Raw genomic sequence first — 21,809 nt, forward strand, 5'->3', positions numbered from 1 at the left:
TAGGTTTTTTAAGCTACATGCCTAATTCCTTGAATTACTAGCTGTATGATCCTGAGCAATTCACTTAACCTTATTAGCTTCAATTTTCCCATCTATAAAATGAGTTGGAGAAGAAATGGCAAAACTATTCTAGTAGTTTTGTTAAGAAAATCCCACATGGGGTCACAAAGTTTCAGTAAAACTTTTAAATCTATCAGGATCTTTTACATGTAGATTTCTCACAAACCATAGTTACAGCAGGGCATCTAGGAATTTGCTTCACACATTGATATGATGGGATAAGACCAGCACTTTGATAATTCCACATTCTAAAGACTAAAGATCACTAATCTTCATTAAGCCCATACTATATGGGTATTGTGGGGGGAAACAACACCTTATGGACAAAAAGAGAGAGAAACAGAGACAGAGAAACAGAGACAGAGAGACAAAGAGACAGCAAGACAGAGACAGAGACACAGAGACACAGAGCCAGAGACAGTGACAGAAAAATAGAGACACAGAGAGAACCAGAGAAAGAGACAGAAACAGAGAGAAAAGACAGAGAGACAGACATAGACAGAGAGAAAGACAGAGACAGAGAGAAACAGACAGATAGAGACAAAGAGACAGAGACAGAAACAGAAAGAAATACAGTATCTATAGATCAATTTATAAAGGTTATATATGTGGGTGGGGTGAGAGAAAAAAATAACCTTTTCCTTAGATGACTATACCCCTGACGACCCTGATTTCTGTGTTCACCACTAAGCCTCTTATTCTCACAACTATGTTTGCCCCATGGGGGGAAAATCCTTATTCTATCTCTTGCTTTACAATTTGGCCTATGTCTAGCTTTAGATATAAAGAAAAGGTATCAAAATGTATTTATATATCTCTCAGTACTTCCTGGAGAATCGTTATAGTCATAACTGTATGCCCATAAGTAGTGTCAAAAGGTGATAGGAGCACGGCTCATTACAGTGGTTCAGGGCATTGCTGTTTTGCACAAAGTTGTAGAGGTTTTATTACTCCCCCCATTTTATGTATTCTGTTCTATTCCAGATGGAAACTGACAATCAGTATGTCCTGAAATAAATGTCCATAGAAAAAGCTCCAGAATAGAGAGGGGTGGGTCTTGGACTCTACATATGGCAAATCCACCAGCTTGTTGGAAGATGAAAAACATATGACCCAGTACTTGTAAAAGAGTAGGTATTTCTTTCCTTCTTCCCATGTCTTCAACCTTTTGAACAAAACAAGTCCCTGCCAAGGAAGTGTCAGAGATGTTGCCTCTGAAAAAATCCTCTGATAGAATCCCTTCTCCTATAACTCACTTTCCAGGTGCCCAGAGAATTTATAAGTTGGAGAAAAGTTCAGTACATATTGAAATTCTCTTTCTACCTCACTCTCATGTAAAAAAATCTCTTCTATCACATCCTTAACAAGTAGATCCCATTTTGTTTTATATTCAGCTTTTCCATTGTGTAAAATTCAAAAGAAGTTTGCAATAAATGACTATGAACCTTTTGTATACTATAAAGAAGAAAGAAGAGGAAGAAAGAAGAAGAAGGAGGAAGAGAAAGAGGAGGAGAAGGAGGAGGAAGAAGAAAGGAGGAGGAGAGAAGAAAGAAAAAAAAAAGAACTGCAGTGTTATGTCAAAATCTAGGCACAAATCCCAGATCTCTGAAAAATTATTATTTGTGTGACTTGACATTACTGAATGATTTGACTTTACTGAACTGCATTTTTAGCTCATCTAGAATATGGACATATCATTTCTATGATGCCTCAAATGGTGTCATTGTGAAAATCAAATAATATTATATTATATATCACTTTTAAATACAAAATGTTTGTGGAAATTTGAGCTGTTAAAGGAATTAGGTGCCCATTTAATAATGAGAAGCAAGTTCACTGGTGGCAATACAATGTTTGGATAAAACATGGTTCCTGCCCTCGTGGTCCAGTAGTGCAGTGTGGTATGCAAACAAATAGCTCTAATGTACAATAATTTATAAGAAAAATATTAAAAGAAGTGGAAAAAAAAGTGCTGCTTGAGGTTGAATAACAAAGTCTTATTACTGACAAGGGGTCATAAAAAACTTCATAGAATTTAATATTAACTAATTTGGATATAGTTGGATAGTTGTTGGATATAGTTTGGATACTACTACAATGCTTTCTCATGTTATGGAAGTGACATTGGCTTCTTGAAGTCTTTGAGGACAACTTGTGCCCTCCATCTGAGACTAAGTATAGAGAAGCTCATTCCCAGAAAGTTGATAGAATGTAGGGAACTTGAGGGCAGGGTTCCCACTTTTATTTTTGTCTTTGTATACCCAGTGTTTAGTATAGTGCATATAGTAAGTAATAATAAATATATATATTGAAATAGTAAGCATTAACTAAAAATGAAATTTTTATTGCAAAAGAAAGATATTACTACATTCTGGCATATCAGAACTAATTGTCTGTGTATAATAAGATCATTAATTGGCCAGAGCAATGGACAAAATTAATTTTTGTTTGTTAATTTTGGTGGTGTCCAACTTTTAGCAAACACATTTGGGATCTTCTTAGCAAATATGCTAGAGTATTTTGCCATTTCCTTTTCTAGTTCACTGTATAACTAAGGAACTGGGGCAAACAAGTTAAATGACTTGCCCAAGATCACACAGCTAATAAGTGCCTGAAGCCAGATTTGAATTCAGAAAGAGGAGTTTCTCTGACTCCAGGCCCAGCACCCAACCCACCCAAGCCACCTAGTTATTCTTAATGTAACCCCTACAGAACAATATTTTCAAGTTGTCTTCCCATTAGAATTTGAATTCCTCAATAGAAAGGACCATGCTATTTTGGGTTGGGTTTGGTTTGATTTAGTTTACTTTTCATTATATCCCTATCACTTAGCAACAGTGCCTGGTATATAAGTATGTAATCATTAATATTTGTGGATTGACTGAACTGCTAGAGGCAAGACCACAAAAATCACTTCAAGTAGCAAAAGACTGAACTTATAAAGCAAAAGCAAAAATAAAACAAAACAAAACAAAATACCAAAAGCACCTAGGGGACATACTGATTTAGCAGGCAAGCTAAATTTCTTATGCAAAACATTATGGAGGGTGAAAGATTTCAAAATAGCATGTTCTAATAAAAAAGGAAATAACACAAATAGAGGGGAAAATAATTTTTCAAGGAGACTGGTGTTAGATGACATTGCTAGTTCTTCTAGAAACATGAAACAAAAAAAAAGACAATAGATATTCTTCAGGTTTTACAGTGATCTAGTATCAGAACAAGAACCCTATTTGTATTCTACCACTTTGATACTTAATATATACAAAATGAAAAATGGCTCTTGCAATAATAACATAGGGAAAGTGAAGAAATAGTCACCTCTATATTCAAGGGTTTCACATTAATGGGTTTTGGTTATTCCTGATTTGGTCATGATTAACTAAATGGAATTTGTGGAGATTTGTGAAGTACTGTGGAAAACTGCAATATGTGTATATAAAGAAAACCAAAAGAATTAGTAAATCATAAATGCATAAATCTGCATGTTATTAGTATATTTTATTATTTGCTATCATAACTATATAAATTTATTATAAACAGTTTACATTTTATAAAAAGTCTCAGTGCATGTTATGCACTGTCTTTGGGAACACTTCCTCTTTGTCTCTCTACCATCCAGACTCAGTCATGTGGTTTTCTTTAGCTGGTATTTTTCTTTCTTGAATTTTTCTTAGGAGGAAAAAAATCAGTGAGAACTTTTTATACATAGTGTGGGAAATACTTATCTCTTTCATTTGGAAGTTGCCTTAGCTTCCTTATGTGTGAAATAGGGAATATAGTTGTACCTACTTCTCAGAATTGTTGTCATCAAATATATTTTTAAAGCCCTGAGCAAAGTGGCTAATACGTAGTAAATACTTAATAGATTCTTATTCCCTTCCATTATTAATTATATTTTATATGATAGTATTTTGTTGTGCTATTATGCTTGGTAGACATAAGTAGACTAAAACATGTTACTAAAGAAAGAATCATGCAAAAGAAGTAGGGAATAAAGAGTTTTTCAAAAGAAATGAAGGTGGGCCAATCATAAGGTGAGGATGAGGAACTGATACACTGTGCCCTCTTGCTCCAGCATCTATTCTATATCAGTAATTACTCTAAAAGTCCTGTGACCTCTACTTTATCAATTGATTGATTGATTTAGTTGTTTGTTTGTTTATTTATTTAAGGAATGAGCACTTGTCAAGGAGGATGAGAGAGTGTGGATGGTTTCCATCTATGCCCTCTGGAGAAACTTCCTACTCTGAGGAGATCAGAGATCTCTAGGGACTCCTGATTTTATTCACAAATCAGCCTTTGACAATACCCTTCACTGAAAAGCCTATACCCATAAGTGGTACTATTAAAACATCTACCTTCCACATTTGTGTTTGATCAAGGGGAAATTTCCCATTAAAATAAGTTGCTTTGTTTTTAAAACTCACTTTGCTTTAACAAGTAGTATAGACTTAAAAATGTTGTTTTATTATTTCATTCAATAAAGATTATTTAATGATTTCTCAGTGAAGTAAGCCGATAACAAAAATGTTTCTCGGTCTTGGAAACACCTTTGTATTTCCATCACTTTGTTTCATTACTGGGATTAGCGTGCCCTCTGCTGTTCAAAATAAACCTCTGCATCCAAATAATAAATGGCAAAACATTCAAAAGTGGTCAATAGAATTGGTAGGGGGTGGGGGAGGTGGAGTAGAGGAAAAAGGATGATGAAGTTGAATTGACAGAAGAATTGAAAAAAAAAACTGCTCTGTGTAGATCAGTTTCTTTTTTTCTTTTCTTTTCTTTTCTTTTTTTTTCTTTTCTTTTCTTTTCTTTTCTTTTCTTTTCTTTTCTTTTCTTTTTCTTTCTTTCTTTCTTTCTTTCTTTCTTTCTTTCTTTCTTTCTTTCTTTCTTTCTTTCTTTCTTTCTTTCTTTCTTTCTTTCTTTCTTTCTTTCTTTCTTTCTTTCTTTCTTTCTTTCTTTCTTTCTTTCTTTCTTTCTTTCTTTCTTTCTTTCTTTCTTTCTTTCTTTCTTTCTTTCTTTCTTTCTTTTTGCTGAGGCAATTGGGATTAAGTGACTTGTCCAAGGTCACACAGCTAGGAAGTGTTAAAAGTGTGTGAGACTGGATTTGAACTCAGGTCCTTCTGACTTCAGAGCTTGTGCTCTATCCACTGTACCCCCTTTTTTTTGTAGATCCTTTTCTCAATCTTTGAATCTGATGAAATAATACTTGGCCATTTCTCCATTTTAATTTTAGATTGAGTGCTGGTCTTGGAATCAGGAAGGAATGAAATTATAACCTGTGTTATGATAATTATTGGTTATGTGACTTCAAGGAAGTCAATTGAACTTTAAAAATCTTAATTTCCTCATCTGTAAAATGGGGATAATATTAGTACCTATAGCACAGGGTTATTGTGATCATGTAGATAAAGCATTTGGAAAATCCCAAATATTATATGAATCAGAGAATCATAGATTTCAAGCCAGAAATTTAGGAAGTCCAGGAACAGTTCCAGGAGCAGTACTAGAAAAGGAGTGGAGGATAGTTGGCCTGGGCAATTATTCAAAATGGATATTCTGGGAGTAACTCATCAATAGAAAGAGAGGGCCACAGGGGCAAAAGGATCCTCCCAAGGTGACAAGGTACCTGTGATATGGTGATGAAGTCTGGATAGTTAGGATTAGAGACAGGGGAAGACAATACATTTTTGTTGTTGAAAAACACTTTGTGATTTATCTATTCTAATACCTTCCTTTATTAAAGAAAAAGACTCAGGGAAGGGAAGTCATTGTCAAATATCTAAGACATAATTACTTATACATTTTGGACAATAACTCAAGTCTTCTGAATGCTGGTCCAAAAGTCTTCCCAATGTATTACATTATCCACATCTTTCCCCAACTTAGTTTCTATTCCTCTCAGTAAACTGGCAGAAGGAAAAAACAAACAAACAAACAAACCTCTTTGTTAAAATAATATAAAAACAGGCTTTTTTCAATAATAATTTGCTCTTCTTCAGTAAGTATTTACTCTTCAACTTATTTTCTCATAAGGCGGCCTGGGGTGAAGAGACTTGGAAAGAATCATACAACTAGTGTATACCAGAAGAGGGATTCAAACTCTAACTCTCCTCAATCTGAGATTTACTGTTTATCCTCTCTACTCTGAGGCTTCTCAAATCTCATTGAAAATTCAGTGGTAAAGGGAATTTATGTACTTTCCTAAATTATTATGATAACATTTACTAATTCAGAGAAAATTGCTCTTGAAATCAAGATGTGCCAAAGTCTTAGAAAATCATGACAACTTAAGGAAACATAGTATAAATGAATTGGATTTTTGTCAAAGAAAGCACTGCATAAGTCTTGAAGCATAATAATTAATTATCATTATTAACAGGCAGTAATATTATTATCATTATTAATAGTGTGCATAATAATGGTCAATCAGTCAATAAGTATGCAATTCTCCCTTCAGGTAACTGAAGGGAAAGGAACTGTGAAGAAGCCAACAGGAACAAAGTTGGTAGTTTCTATCATGTTCCTATTCTCAGTTTACTATATAATAGTCTTTAGAGAATTTTCTTCTGGGGTGAGATCTGGAGTCTTCTGACTCTGTCTCTGTATCTCTATCTATCTCTGTCTCTCTTGTTTGAACTCCCAATGGATCTCAAATGAAGGAAATATGTTACTCCAATGGGAAAGTTCCATTAATTTGTATCACTGGTATGTATTTTCCTATACATGCTATCACTCAATCTTGTTTTGCCATCATATTGAGAAAATTAGTTTCTTTGTTATTGGCTGTATATGCTCATTATGGAACTGATGTTTGGTGGAGAATTAAGCCTTGGATATAAAGCTTGAGGCTATTCTCTTAAGAAGAAAGAGTTTAGTATTTTAGAATTTAAAGTTTTTCTCTAGATTAATAATATTTAAGGTAACAAACAGATGTAATTTTTGCCCTGTACCCCATTTTCTGAGTAGAGCAGAGTGGCCAGTTTCTGGTCCCAACCTCCTACTTCTCCTCCCGTCTGATATTAAAGTATTTCTCATAAAAGAATAGATGAGAGAGACACTAGAGATGTTATTCTTGTCTCCCTGCAAGCCATATTGAGATAGCTTCATTATCTATTTATAAAGTTCCTATTGTCAGACATTTGCTCAGTGCTGGGGATATAAAGAAAGGCAAAAGACAGGAGTCTCTCAAGAAGTTCACAATCTAATGAATGAGATAAAATGCAAACTACATAGTTGGTAGTTAAAAAGGTTAGTATGTATGTAGCTTTTCCTTGATTGCAATTATGTATATCAAGGGGTATTATTGTTCTTGTTAATTTTTGTGGAAGTACTGTTAAGTCCTTAAGAAGGGAGTAGCAGAGTAATCATAATAATTTAAAATAAAGAGGGAAAAGGGTCAAAAAACATTTTCTAGAACTTATAGTAGAGAACACACACACAAAAAAATTAGAATAAGATGATCACAAGAAAGATAGTGTTGGTATAATATCAAATTTGATATGTAGTTACAAAAATTAATTTTATATTAAAAATAACCTGAAAAATATCCAGTGTGTGTGTGTATGTGTGTGTGTGTGTGTGTGTGTGTAGGCTCAAATAGACTTTACCAGTGACTAATTGTACAGTTTGGGAGCCGCTACCTTCACTTCCCTGGTATTAGATTTCTTGATTTGCAAAACGAAGGTACTGATCTACAATAATCTCTAACAGTTCCTAGCTCCCTGAAGAAGGATATTCGAAACTCTCAACTCTTGAAGTTGCTTTTTGGCCATTTAACATGACTGAACTACTGGAAGTTGTGGAAAAATTTAGCAGAACTGAAAATTCCTGGATAATTCATTCATTTAATGGTATTTATTGGGAGCCTATTATATTTTAGGAATTATAACAAGTAAAGGAGAAACAGACACAAAATCAAAAACAATACCTGATCTCATAGAATTTACATTTTATTGAAGGAAAACAACATATGTAAGATATTGCAAATACACAGAGATATTTAGAAGTAAATAAAAATTATTTTGAAGGAGAAGACACAAGCAATTTGGGGATAAGAGAGGTCTGGTGAATATAGGAGGTAACACCTGAGATGATCCTAGAAGAAATCTAGAAATTTTTTAGAAATGGGAGGATTAAGAAAAACTATTTCACACACAAAGAACCAGAGTGTCTGCACAGGCAGAGATGTAGGAGATGGAATTATACATGAGAACTTATAATTTATCAGAACATCTAAAACAGTAGTTTTGAATTTAATGTGGTGTTTGACTTTCTACTTGTTAGCCTAAAGATTTATAGAAATCTTATTCATGCATATTATTCTGTTTTATACCATAAGTGAAAGAAAAATAATTTCCAACTACCAGAAAATATCTGTCTTATTTCTGCACATTGAAAATCCTAGAATTTCAATGAACAAAATGTAACATTTAAGTATCTAGACCTAAGGGTACTATGCTACTTTAGATAATCCTTCTCTCCAGACACGAGAAGGAAAATGGCAAACCATTCCAGTGTCTTTGCCAAGAAAACCATAGAGTCAATGAAGAATGGGACATGACTACCACAACTAAACATCAACAAAAAGACAATTATGTCTGACTGGCTAATTTATATCAATTGATCATCATTAGGGGAAACTTATTAGGGAGGGTTTATAAACGAAAATATTAGAAAAATACTGCTCAAATCTTCAGAATTACTTCTCCCTAACCTGCATCTGAGGGATGTATTAGCCTTGTTGTAGAGCCTTGAACTGATAGAGTGGAGTTTGGAGACTACTTTTAGAAGCCAAATGTGCTACAGAAAGAACTAGAGCCAAGGTGTTTATGAGCAGTTCCTCTGAAGCAGGAAAAGACTTATTTTTCTTGAGCAGCTGCCCTTGGCTATCTGCCAAGAGCTCCTGAGTTAAAAAGTCATTACCTGGTTTAATAGTAGGAAGATGATAATTCTTACTACTTGAATTTATGCTTTAAATTTAATTTATGAGGATGAAAAGTGTATTGTCACTGCTTAATTGTGTAGAATTAAATTACGTTTCTACATAAGTTATATATTTCTATTTTGTTTTGATAAACTTAGCTTTTTGGAAGGAATGTATTCCAGTAATGTTTACCTTGAAATAAATTATCTTACTTTTCCTTTACTTTTCCCTATCATATGGCAGATCACTATGTTTACTATATAGTCATAAAGTTTCTTTTGCATTATTAAAGTCCTCTTTTCATGATCAGTTCCCAAGCTCCATATTTTAGAAAGAATATTGAAAAACCTGAATATTTCAATAGCAAAGTGACTAGGACAGAAAGTGAGAGTGTTTGAAATCATCATGTAAGGAGCAGGAAAGGAAGTATGTATGTTCTTGGTCTGACCAAGAAAAATACTGGGGAGTAATGCCTGATCATTATCATCATATATTAATTTAGCATATATACATACATATACGTATATATGTGGGTATATATATATATATATACATACATATACATATATGTGTATATATATACACACACACATACACACACAAATATATATATATTATGAATCTCCATTTCATGCTGTTTTTAATAGTATATAACAAATCCCACATATTGCTTTAAAAACTGTCCTTCTTGTCCATGCTTCTTTCTGAACTTTTATTTATTTTATAAAAAAAAAGTTTCACTAGCCTTCAGTTTTTGCCATCTTCACTACTACCCTTCTTTCCCCTCCAAACTTCCACACCTGTAATTAAAAACTGGGAGAAGAAAATCTTAAAATAAAAATTATAGTAAAAAAATCATTCTACATAATATCCATGTCAAAAAAATATGAGATTATTTTTTAGAATCTTCAACTCACAGTCAGAAGTTGGATAATATACTTTCTCATCAGCTGTCTAGGACATGATTGTTTATTGAATTAATAAGAGTTATTAACTCTTTTTAAAATTGTTTTTATCACCAAGTATTTATTTCTTCTCCATCTTATCTTCACCAACTCAAAAAGAAAACCAAAATGAAACATAAAGAAGTTTAGTAACAAATATGTATAATCAAAATATTTTGTCATATTGAGCATGATCCCAAAATATGTATGTAAATTGCACATTAATTTAATTGCTTCTCTGACAGAAGGGGAATGGAATTCTTCATCATTGGTTCTCTGAAATTATTGTTGAGCATTGTGTTGATTGGAGTTCTTAAGCCTTTCAAAATTGTCTTTATAGTATAAATTGTTCTCCTGATTCAGCTCTCTTCATTATGTATAAATCTATATAAATTTTTGCAGGTTTGCTGGAACCAATTTTTTAATCATTTCTTGAAGTAAAATATTAATCAATTATATTTATATACTATAGTTTGTTTAGTAATTCTCCAATTAATAGATACTTCATAAGCAAATTTGGGAGTATTGCTATACCAATTGAAAGTGCCACCTAAAGTATATCAGTATGCCTATTTTCACAAAGTACTGCCATTTCTTTTTCTTTTCCTTCCTTTTCCTTTTTTCTTCTCCCCTTCCTTCCCCTCCCCTCTTTTCTCCCTTTCCTCTCCTCTCTTCTCTCTTCTCTCCCTTTTTTCTCCTTTCCTCTCCCCTCCTCTCCTCTCCTCTTCCCTTCTCTCCCCTCCTCTCCCCTTTCTTCTCTTCCTCTCCCTTCTCCTCCCTTCTCCTGCCCTCCTCTCCCCTCTGCTCCCCCCCTTTCCTTCCCCTCCTCTCCTTTTCCCTCTCTTCTTCTCCCTTTCCTTCCTCTCCCCTCCCCTTTCCTCCACCCCCCTCCCTTTTTCCTTTCTCTTCCATTCCATTTTTTTTCTCAGCTTTGCCAGTCAGATAGATGTGAAATGGACTTTCAGTTTCCTCCTTGCAAAACCTTTCCTCCTCCGTAATCTTTATCAGAAAAACTTAGCTGCAAAAATTTTCTCCAAGTAACAGCATCTTTCTAAACTTAGCTACATTGGGATTTATATTTGCAAAATCTTCTGTCTTTATTAATGTAAGTATTACTTTATTTGGGGTATGTTTAATTCCTGTATGGTACTTGGTAAGTAAATTGCCAAATAGATATTAACTTATAGTTATTTTAAAGAAAATTTCTTTTTCTGCCTTCTCCTTGGTGGGAATTCATAGAAATGCTGATGATTCATGTGAATTTATTTTATATCCTGAAATTTTCATTTATTAATTTCCTTCAATTTTAGTTAATTGTCTAGGGATTTTAGGCATACCATTATATTATCTGTAAAAAGGAATAATTATGCTTCTTTTTTTTGCCCATTTTTTTCTTGTGCTTTGCTGTTATTAGAATTTCTTACATTATATCAAGTAGTAGGGGTTACAACAGATACCCTTGCTTTACACCTAATCTTATTAAAGAACAGTAGTTCCATTAACTATGATCTTGGATCTCAAGTTTTAAATAAACACTACTTACCATGAGAAGTAAATTTCCATTTTTTCTTAATGTTTCTAGTGTATATTACATTTTATCAACAGCTTTTTAATCAGTTGGAATTATCATTATCTTATTAACATGGTAAATTTTATTTATAGTTTTATCAATTTTGAACCAATTCTACACTTCTGATATGATTCCAGCCTGATTAAAATGATTAATATTTGTAATATGTTTATTAAAGATATTGCAAATGCTAATTAGAGATATTGGTCTATAGGTTTTCTTTGTTTTTAACTCTTCTATTGTAGGTATCAAAGATATTTTGTTTCATATCAGATATTTTGTAGGACCCATTCTTTTTCTTAATTTTGCAAAGAGTTTGCATAATTTTTAAATTAAATGTACTCTAAATATTTGATAGAATTATCTCATAAATTCATCTGGCCCCAGTTCATTTGTGACTTGTTGAATTTTTTTTTTTAATAAATCGGGTGGTTGAAAAATCTCTGTTTATCATTCTGCTAATTTGGGTTTTAGTTTTGGGTTTTGGAAGGAATCAAGATTAAGTGACTTGCCCATGATTACATAACTAATAAGTATCTGAGAGTGGAATTTTTTTTTTTTTTTTTGAGAAAAGCAAAGTTTATTGTACATTCTCCAGAGAAGGGCGTCCCACTCCTCGAGCAGACAATCGAAGAGAGGAAGCCGGAATTTTTTAATAATAGCTTTTTATTTTCAGAATATATGCAAAGATAGTATTCAACATTCACCCTTGCAAAACCTTGTATTTCAAATTTTCTCCCTTCCTTCCCCTTACCTCACTCCCAATAATCCAATATATGTTAAACATGTGTAATTCTTCTATACATATTTCCTTATTTATTATGCCATACAAGAAAATGTCAAATCAAAAAGGGGGAAAATGAGAAAGGGGGAAAAAAAGCAAGTGAACAACAACAAAATAGATGAAAATGCTATGTTGTGATCTATATTCAGTCTTCTGTCTGGATGCAGATGGCTCTCTCTATCACAAGTCTATTGGAATTGTCCTGAATCTTCTCATGGTTGAAAAGATCCACATCTATCAGAGTTGATCATCACATAATCTTGTTGTCATTATGTACAATGTTTTCTTGGTTCATTTAGCATCAGTTCATGTAAGTCTCTCCAGGCCTCTCTGAAATCATCCTGCTGATCATTTCTTATTTAACAATAATATTCCATAGCATTCATATACCATAACTTATTCAGCCATTCCCCAAATGATGGGCATCCACTCACTCCTTGACACTTCATAAAGAGCTGCTACAAACATTTTTGCACATGTGGGTCCTTTTCTTTCTTTTTTTATGATCTCTTTGGGATATAGACCCAGTAGTGACACTGCTGGATCAAAGGGTATGTATGCACAGTTTGATAGCCCTTTAGTCATAATACCAAATTGCTCTCCAGAATGGATGGATCAATTCACAACTCCACCAATAATGTATTAGTGTCCCAGTTTTTCCACATTCCTTCCAATATTTATCATTATCTTTTTCTGTCATCTGAGAGGCAAGTGGTTGTACCTCTGAGTTGAGACTAGATTTGAACTCATGAAGATGAGTCTTCCTCACTACGGACCCAATATTTTGTCCCACTTGCTGTCTAACTGTCCTTATTACATTATTTAATCTTGTTATTTTTAGATATTTCCCTTTTAATGTTTGCTGTTGAATTGACTTTCTTTAATGATACTTGTTGAATATAATTTTACTAATTATTTTCAATAAAGAATATGTTTAATATTTTTGCAATTTTATGATCTTTATAGCCTAATAGTACCTGGTCAGTTATGAAAAATGTGCCAAGCACAGCTAAGACTGCATATTTGTAGAACTATATGCATACTCCTGGCAATTTCAATTCTATAATTACTATTTATCTAGTTTATCTAACTTTTAAGTTCTATTTACAACTTTCCCTCCTTTTTTGTTTACTTTTTGCTTATTTTTGTCTGGCTCCAAAACTACTGATATTGCACTTGAAGTTCCCCAATATTGTAGCTTCACTACTGATTTCTTCCCATGACCCATTAAGATTTTACCTTAGACATTTATATGGTATATCATTTGATGCATCTATATTAAGTATTGAAAATAATTAATTGTTTAGGGCACCTTTCAGAAAACTATTTCCCTGTTTATCTTTTTTTAGTCAAATCTATTTTTTGTTGTTGCCTTGATTGATACAATGATTGCCACTTTTCTTAGGTTAGCCGAAGGATAGAGTTTGCTCTAATTTGTTACATTATTGCAGCGATTTTGTGTTTCAAGTATATTTCTTATAATTATATATTGCTGGAGTTCTCATCCTGGCACAGTGCTGGACCTAGGTATTAGAAGTACTTGAATCCCAGTCTGGAAACCTGATTACTTACAGAACCATTTGCACCTTACTCAGGGATAATATGACTGGAATCTAGGATCATGAGAGATTCCATCACTGGAAGAACAAAAAAAGTATTATTGTTGTTGGCTCATTTCTGATTCTTCATGATCAAATTTTCCTTCTCCATCTTATTTTACAAATGAGGAACTGAGGCAAACAGGACTGAGTAAGTTGCTCAGTATCTGAGGCTAGCTTTAAAATCAGGAATATGAGTCCTCCTGATCTGAAACTCTATCTATTATGCCACACAGCTGCCCTATGGAAATCATTGCAGCTGATGTACTGATAATATTCACAATTCCAATAGAGAATAAATTCAGGAAGAATATGAGTATTTGGACCATTCTCACTTTTATAGGGACATTTGACACTAAAAGAATTTGTTTTTTCTGGGAACATAATGCAAAAAATCCTTCAAGATACTTGTAATAACTTGGATCTTTCTTTAATTACCATTTCCCCCTTCTAAAAGAAAAGGATAGACAATGAATTCTGACATAACAATCAGTTCCTGTAATTCTTTAATTTCCACAGACTAGGACTTGAAGATTATGACCCAGATGCTGTTGACAATTTGGATTGAAGAGAAGCTCTTTGGGTGTCTGAGGGAGAAGTCTAGAGGACATGCTATTCAAATGGTATATTGCAAAGAAATATTTTAGTGTAGTAAATGTTTGAAGGCCTTTTGTGAAAGATGAATTGACTCTACATGAAAGAATTCACACTAATAAGTAATGGTATTAATGTAAGGACTCTGAGAAGACCCTTTGATGGAAAGCTTGCCTTACTGTGAATCAGAGAATTCTTATTAGAGAAATTCTTATAAATGTAAGGAATATGAAATTTTTTGCTACATTGCTGAACTGTCTGAACATGCACTTCAGTTAGAATCATTACGAATGAAATGACTATAGGAAAGCTGTTTGTTAGAGAGTTCTCTTTACTGTAAATCAGAGTATTATTTTATTAACGAATGAATGTTAGAAAACTTTTTTGCCAGAGAACTTACATTACTGTATACCAAAGAATTCATAATGGAAAATAATATTATGAATTGTTTGAAGGTCTTTTGTTGGACAGCTATATTTATTGAACATGAGATAATTTACATTGGAAAGAAACATTAGGAATGTAACAAATGTGGGATGTCCTTTTGCTGGAGAGCTTTTTTTTTTAACATCAGAGTATTCACAGTGTAAATAAACCTTATGAATGTGATATTGAAGAAGTCCTTCCTCTATAGTCAGCACACTTCTCACAATTACTACATAATTTTAAAATATAATGATTGTGAAATTTATTTAAAATATTAATTTCTTTGACAACACTTTTTTTTGAGAAATTTCCTTTTCTGATGAAAACAACAATCATCAAAAAATATGAACATTTTAATATACAAATAACAAAAAAGTTGTATATGAATCTATGACCTTCTATTACTGTTTTTTAATGTAAGTTTCTCTTGTGTATTCACCCATACCCCAATTAATAATCAAAGTTTCTGACACTGGCATTGACTCAATCCAAAGTGTAAATTAGTTATCAATATATCTTTAATCAATTTGAAAGGAATAAAATTTCTTGATCACTAGATGAAGTTAGATGATACCATAAAAGACAAATTCTTTGGTTAGCTAAAACTTCTATAATACTGAATAAAACAGCAAGCAAATCTGGGAGCTTGGCAAGTCCAGCAAAAAAGCAATCTAATGGCACAGGGGTTCTCAAACTATGGCTTGCGGGCCAGATCCCGCTGAGGACATTTATGCAGCCTGCCCGGTTATAGCAAATGGGCTGAGGGGCTGCGACAGAGTGTGAATTTTTATTTTTCTATAGTCCGGCCCTCCAACAGTCTGAGGGAAAGTGAACTGGCCCCCTATTTAAAAAGTTTGAGGACCACTGTATCTAGAGTTTGATCTAAGTCCTTGGAAAGGACTTGGAAAGGGGAAGGGGGAACAGAAGGAAGCCAATAAAAGGGAGGGCAAAAGTAGAAGGAGAAAGAGATAAGAAAAAGTAGGTGCTGACAAAAAGAGAAGATTGATTGAGGTGGGGGTCAGATGCAAAATATTGGTGAGAAGGGAAAGGAAGAAAGAAGAGAGAAATATATAAATGGAGGAAAATCTAATGAAGGGAAATACAGAGTTAGTAATTGTTAACTGTGAATGGAATGAGACCCCCTATACCAGAGAAAGTACCTGGAGATTACTGAAAAAGTCACTGGAGAACCTACAAGAAGCTATGGAAAGACTTTACTCAAGCACGATAACTATTTCTTTTCCCCTCACCCAGTTCCCAGTTACAGTTTCTTATTCTTTATATATATATTTTTTGAAATCCTTTTCCTTTTTTTTTCTTTTAATTTTTTTTTTCATTTAAATTTTTTTAGGTTATAAAGCACAATCATATTTAACATATTTCCATATATGTCATATTGGGAAAGAAATATTAGAACAAAATGGAAAGAAGCAAAACAAAACCAAACCAAAAGGTCAAAATAGTATACTTTGATTCACATTCAGTCTTCACAGTTCTTTCTCTTGATATAGATGATATTTTCCAAACAAAGTTTGGCATACATTTGTTTTCCTCAATTCCAAATAGCATTTTATCACATGAAAACATATGAAAAACACATGAAAAGATAGTTTTCAACGTTCATTCTGTAAGATTTGAGGATCCTATTTTTTCTCCCTCCTTTCCTTACTTTCCTCCTCCCCAGGACAGCAAGTAATCTGATGTAGTTGCACATGTATAGTCATTTTAAACATTTTTACATATTTGTCATGTTATGAAAGAAAAATCAGACCAAAATGGAAAAAAACACCAGAAAGAAAAAAGCAAACCACACCAAGCCAAACCAAAAAAGAAAAGTTAAAGTTTTATAGTTCAATCCACATTCAGTTTCACTACTTTGTTCTCTGGATGTAGACAGCATTTTCCATCCCAAATCCATTGGAATTGTCTTGGAATTACTGAGAAGAGCCAAGTCTATCATAATTTATCATCACATAATCCTACTATATACTATGTTCTTTTGGTTCTGTTTGCTTCCGTTAGCATTAGTTCACGTAAATCTTTCCAGGTTTTCTTAAATTAGCCCCCTCATCATTTTTTAAAGAAAAACAATATTCATATACCAATAACTTTCATATGCCATAACTTATTTGGTCATTCCCCAATTGATTGACATTTACTCAATTCCCAATTACTTGCTACAACAAAAAGAACTGCTACTAACATTTTTGCACATGTGGCTCTTTTTTTGTTTCATATGATCTCGTTGGAATACAAATCCAGTAGTGCCATTGTTGGATCAAAGGATATGCACAGTTTGATAGTCCTTTGAGCATAGTCCAAAATTACTCTCCAGAATGGATGGAGTCACTTCACAACTTCAATAATGAATTAGTGTTCCAGTTTTCCCATATCCCCTCCAACATTTGTCATTATCTTTTCTTATTATCTTAGCCAATTTGATAGGTATGAGGCACTACCTCAGAGTTGTTATAATTTGAATTTCTCTAATCAATGATTTAGAGCCTTTTATATAACTATAGATATCTTTAATTTCTTCATTTGAAAACCATTCATATTCTTTCACCATTTTTAATTGGAGAATGAATTGTATTCTTATAAACTTGACTCAGTTTTCTATGTTTTAGAAATGAGGCCTTCATCAGAAACATTGGCAATAAAAAAGGATTTCCCAGATTTCTGCTTCCCTTCTAATCTTGGCTGCATTTGGTTTTCTTTGTGTAAAACCCTTTCAGTTTAATGTAATTAAAATTATCCACTTTGCATCTCATAATATTCTCTAGTTCTTCTTTAGCCATAAATTCCTCCCTTCTCTCAAGATCTCATAGGTAAACTATCCCTTCTTTCCAAATTTGCTTATAGTATTATCTTTTATGTTTAAATAATGATCCCATTTCAATCTAATCTTGGTGTAGAGCATGAGATATAGTAGATTACAATAATCATTGATATTATGTCTTGTGTGCCTAATCTATTCTAATAATCTACGACTCTTTCTTAGCTAGTATCAATTTTTTTCCCAATTGTTGATTAATAATATAGTTATAGGTCTGGTATAGTTATACCACCTTCCTTTTCATTTTCCTATTAATTCCCTTGCTAATCTTGACTCTTTGTTCTTTCAGATGAATGTCATTATTATTTTTTGTAGCTCTAAAAAATAATTTTTTCAGTTTTCTTGGTATGGCACTGAATAAGTAAATAAAATAGTTTTGCTATTTATTTCTTCCTGCAATTCACTTAATTTCTCCTCTAAGAGGAAAAAAAATACTATTTGTTTTTATATGTTTAGTAAAGATATTATTTTATTACCTATGGTACCCTTTAGGAAGATGTAGTTTCCTTCATTATCTCTTCCAATTAGCCTATTTTTGCTTTTCCATGTTCTGAGATCAGGATCACTATCCCTGAATTTTTTTCTTTAAATGAAACACAAAATAGATTGCTCTGGTCTGTTATCTTTATTCTGTGTATCTCTCTCTGCTTCAAATGTATTTCTTATAAATAACATACTGTAAGGTTCTGGCTTTTAATTAACTCTTGTTATCCATTTCATTTTAGGGGGGCTCATTCCATTCACAATTAACAGTTACTAACTCTGTATTTCCCTTCATTAGATTTTCCCCCATTGGTAGTATCAGAAAAAGGGGAGGGTGTGATAAAAAGAGGGAAACTACATCCCAGGAAGAGGCATAGAAAATACACCATATCTGAGGGAATTTAGAGAGGGGGAGAATCATTGTGTAAATCTTACTCTCATCAGAAGAGGCTCAAAGAGTAAATAATTGTCATATTTGTTTTTCAGAGAATTCTCTCTCACCTCATTAAAAGGGGGGAGAGGAAAAGGGAAAAGGAAAAGGAGAATAAGGGAAGGGACGTGGAGGGAGGGAGGAGGGATACTAAAAAAAAAAGGGAGGGCTGCGCGTCACAAGGGGGGGTCTATAAATTAAATATTGGGGAAGGGGTTCAGGGGGGTCAAGGGAAAAAGCATAATCTGGGGATAATATGATGGCAGGAAATACAGAATTAGTAATTTTAACTGTAAATGTGAATGGGATGAACGCTCCCATTAAACGGAGATGGATAGCAGACTGGATCAAAAATCAGAACCCTACAATATGTTGTTTACAGGAAACACACTTAAAGCAGGGAGATACATACAGAGTAAAGGTAAAAGGTTGGAACAGAACCTATTATGCTTCAGGAAAAGCCAAAAAAGCAGGGTAGCTATCCTTATCTCAGATCAAGCAAAAGCAGAAGTTGATCTAATTAAAAGAGATAAGGAAAGAAACTATATCCTGCTGAAAGGTAGCATAAATAATGAAGCCATATCGATACTAAACATATATGCACCAAGTGGTATAGCATCTAACTTTCTAAAGGAAAAGTTAAGAGAGTTGCAAGAAGAAATAGACAGTAAAACTATAATAGTGGGAGATCTCAACCTTGCACTCTCAGATTTAGACAAATCAAACCACAAAACAAACAAGAAAGAAATTTAAAAAGTAAATAGAACATTAGAAAAACTAGGTATGATAGACCTTTGGAGAAAACTGAATGGCAATAGAAAGGAATATACTTTCTTCTCAGCAGTTCATGGATCCTATACAAAAATTGACCATATATTAGGACATAAAGATCTCAAAATTAAATGTAGGAAGGCAGAAATAATAAATGCCTTCTTCTCAGACCACAATGCAATAAAAGCTACATTCAGTAAAAAGTTAGGGGTAAATAGACCAAAAAGTAATTGGAAACTGAATAATCTCATCTTAAAGAATGACTGGGTAAAAGAGCAAATTATAGAAACAATTAATAATTTCACCCAAGATAATGACAATGATGAGACATCATAACAAAATCTTTGGGATGCAGCTAAAGCAGTAATAAGGGGAAATTTTATATCTTTAGAAGCTTACTTGAAGAAAATAGAGAAAGAGAAGATTAACGAATTGGGCTTGCAACTTAAAAGGCTAGAAAAAGACCAAATTAAAAACCCCCAACCAAAAATTAAACTTGAAATACAAAAATTAAAAGGAGAAATCAATAATAATGAAAGTAAAAAAACTATTGAATTAATAAAACCAAGAGTTGGTTTTATGAAAAAGCCAATAAAATATGTAAACCTTTGGTAAATCTGATCCGAAAAAAAGAAAGAGGAAAATCAAATTGTTAGTCTTACAAATGAAAAGGGGGATCTTTCCACCAATTAAGAGGAAATTAGAGAAATAATAAGGAGTTACTTTGCCCAACTTTATGCCAATAAATTTGATAACTTAAGTGAAATGGATGACTTCCTCCAAAAATATAGGCTCCCTAGATTAACAGAGGAGGAAATAAATTGCTTAAATAGTCCCATTTCAGAAAAAGAAATAGAACAAGCTATTAATCAACTCCCCAGGAAAAAATCCCCTGGACCAGATGGATTTACATGTGAATTCTACCAAACATTTAAAGAACAATTAGCCCCAATGCTATATAAACTATTTGAAAAAATAGGGAATGAAGGAGTCCTACCAAACTCCTTTTAAACCAGGTCGATAGAAAACTGAGAAAGAAAATTATAGACCAATTTCCTTAATGAATATTTATGCTAAAATCTTAAATAAGATATTAGCAAAAAGACTTCAGAAAATCATCCCCAGGATAATACACTATGATCAAGTAGGATTCATACCAGGAATGCAGGGCTGGTTTAATATTAGGTAAACTATTAGTATAATTGACCATATTAATAATCAAATTAATAAAAACCATATGATCATCTCAATAGATGCAGAAAAAGCATTTGACAAAATCCAACATCCATTCCTACTAAAAACTCTTGAGAGTATAGGAATAAATGGATTATTCTTAGAATAATCAGGAGCATATATTTAAGACCTTCAGTAAGCATAATATGCAATAGAAATAAACTGCAACCTTTCCCAGTAAGATCAGGAGTGAAACAAGGTTGCCCACTATCACCATTACTATTCAATATAGTACTAGAAACGCTAGCCTCGGCAATAAGAGCCGAGAAAGAGATTCAAGGAATTAGAGTAGGCAATGAGGAAATCAAACTATCACTCTTTGCAGATGACATGATGGTATACTTAGAGAACCCCAAAGACTCTGCTAAAAAGCTATTAGAAATAATTCAGAATTTTAGCAAAGTGGCAGGATACAAAATAAATCCACATAAATCCTCAGCATTCTTATATATCACCAACAAAACGCAACAGCAAGAGATACAAAGAGAAATTCCATTCCAAACAAATGTTGAGAGTATAAAGTATTTGGGAATCCATCTACCAAAGAATAGTCAGGGATTATATGAGAAAAATTACAAAACACTTGCCAAAAAAATAAAGTCAGATTTAAATAATTGGAAGGACATTCAGTGCTCTTGGATAGGCCGAGCGAATATAATAAAGATGACAATACTCCCCAAACTAATCTATTTATTTAGTGCTATACCAATCAGACTCCCAAGAAACTATTTTAATGACCTAGAGAAAATAACAACAAAATTCATATGGAAGAATAAAAGGTAGAGAATGGCAAGGGAACTAATGAAAAAAAAGTCAGAGGAAGGTGGTCTAAGTGTACCTGATCTAAAGCTATATTATATAGCAGCAGTCACCAAAACCATTTGGTACTGGCTAAGAAATAGAACGATAGATCAGTGGAACAGATTAGATACAAAGGACAAAAAAGGGTACATCTATAGCAATCTAATCTTTGACAAACCCAAAGATACCAACATTAGGGACAAAAATTCATTATTCGGAAAAAAAACTGTTGGGAAAACTGGAAATTAGTATGGCAGAAATTAGATATGGATCCATACAACACCATATACCAAGATAAGATCAAAATGGGTCCATGATTTAGGCATAAAGAATGAAATCATAAATAGATT

At 33.0% G+C, this 21,809-nt stretch overlaps 1 long non-coding RNA gene across 1 annotated transcript in view; it reads left to right on the forward strand.

Annotated features, from left to right (window-relative positions):
* LOC141553987 (uncharacterized) overlaps positions 1–2,029 on the forward strand; it is an 88,346-nt gene extending 86,317 nt beyond the window's left edge. Inside the window, exons 2-3 of the long non-coding RNA XR_012485750.1 lie at positions 1,045–1,190; positions 1,455–2,029. This is a non-coding gene — a long non-coding RNA (uncharacterized LOC141553987). The remainder of the gene's footprint in view (positions 1–1,044; positions 1,191–1,454) is intronic.
* Positions 2,030–21,809: the final 19,780 nt, after the last annotated feature.

This window comes from Sminthopsis crassicaudata, chromosome 1, assembly GCF_048593235.1.
Source record: "Sminthopsis crassicaudata isolate SCR6 chromosome 1, ASM4859323v1, whole genome shotgun sequence".
Lineage (NCBI taxonomy): Eukaryota > Metazoa > Chordata > Mammalia > Dasyuromorphia > Dasyuridae > Sminthopsis > Sminthopsis crassicaudata.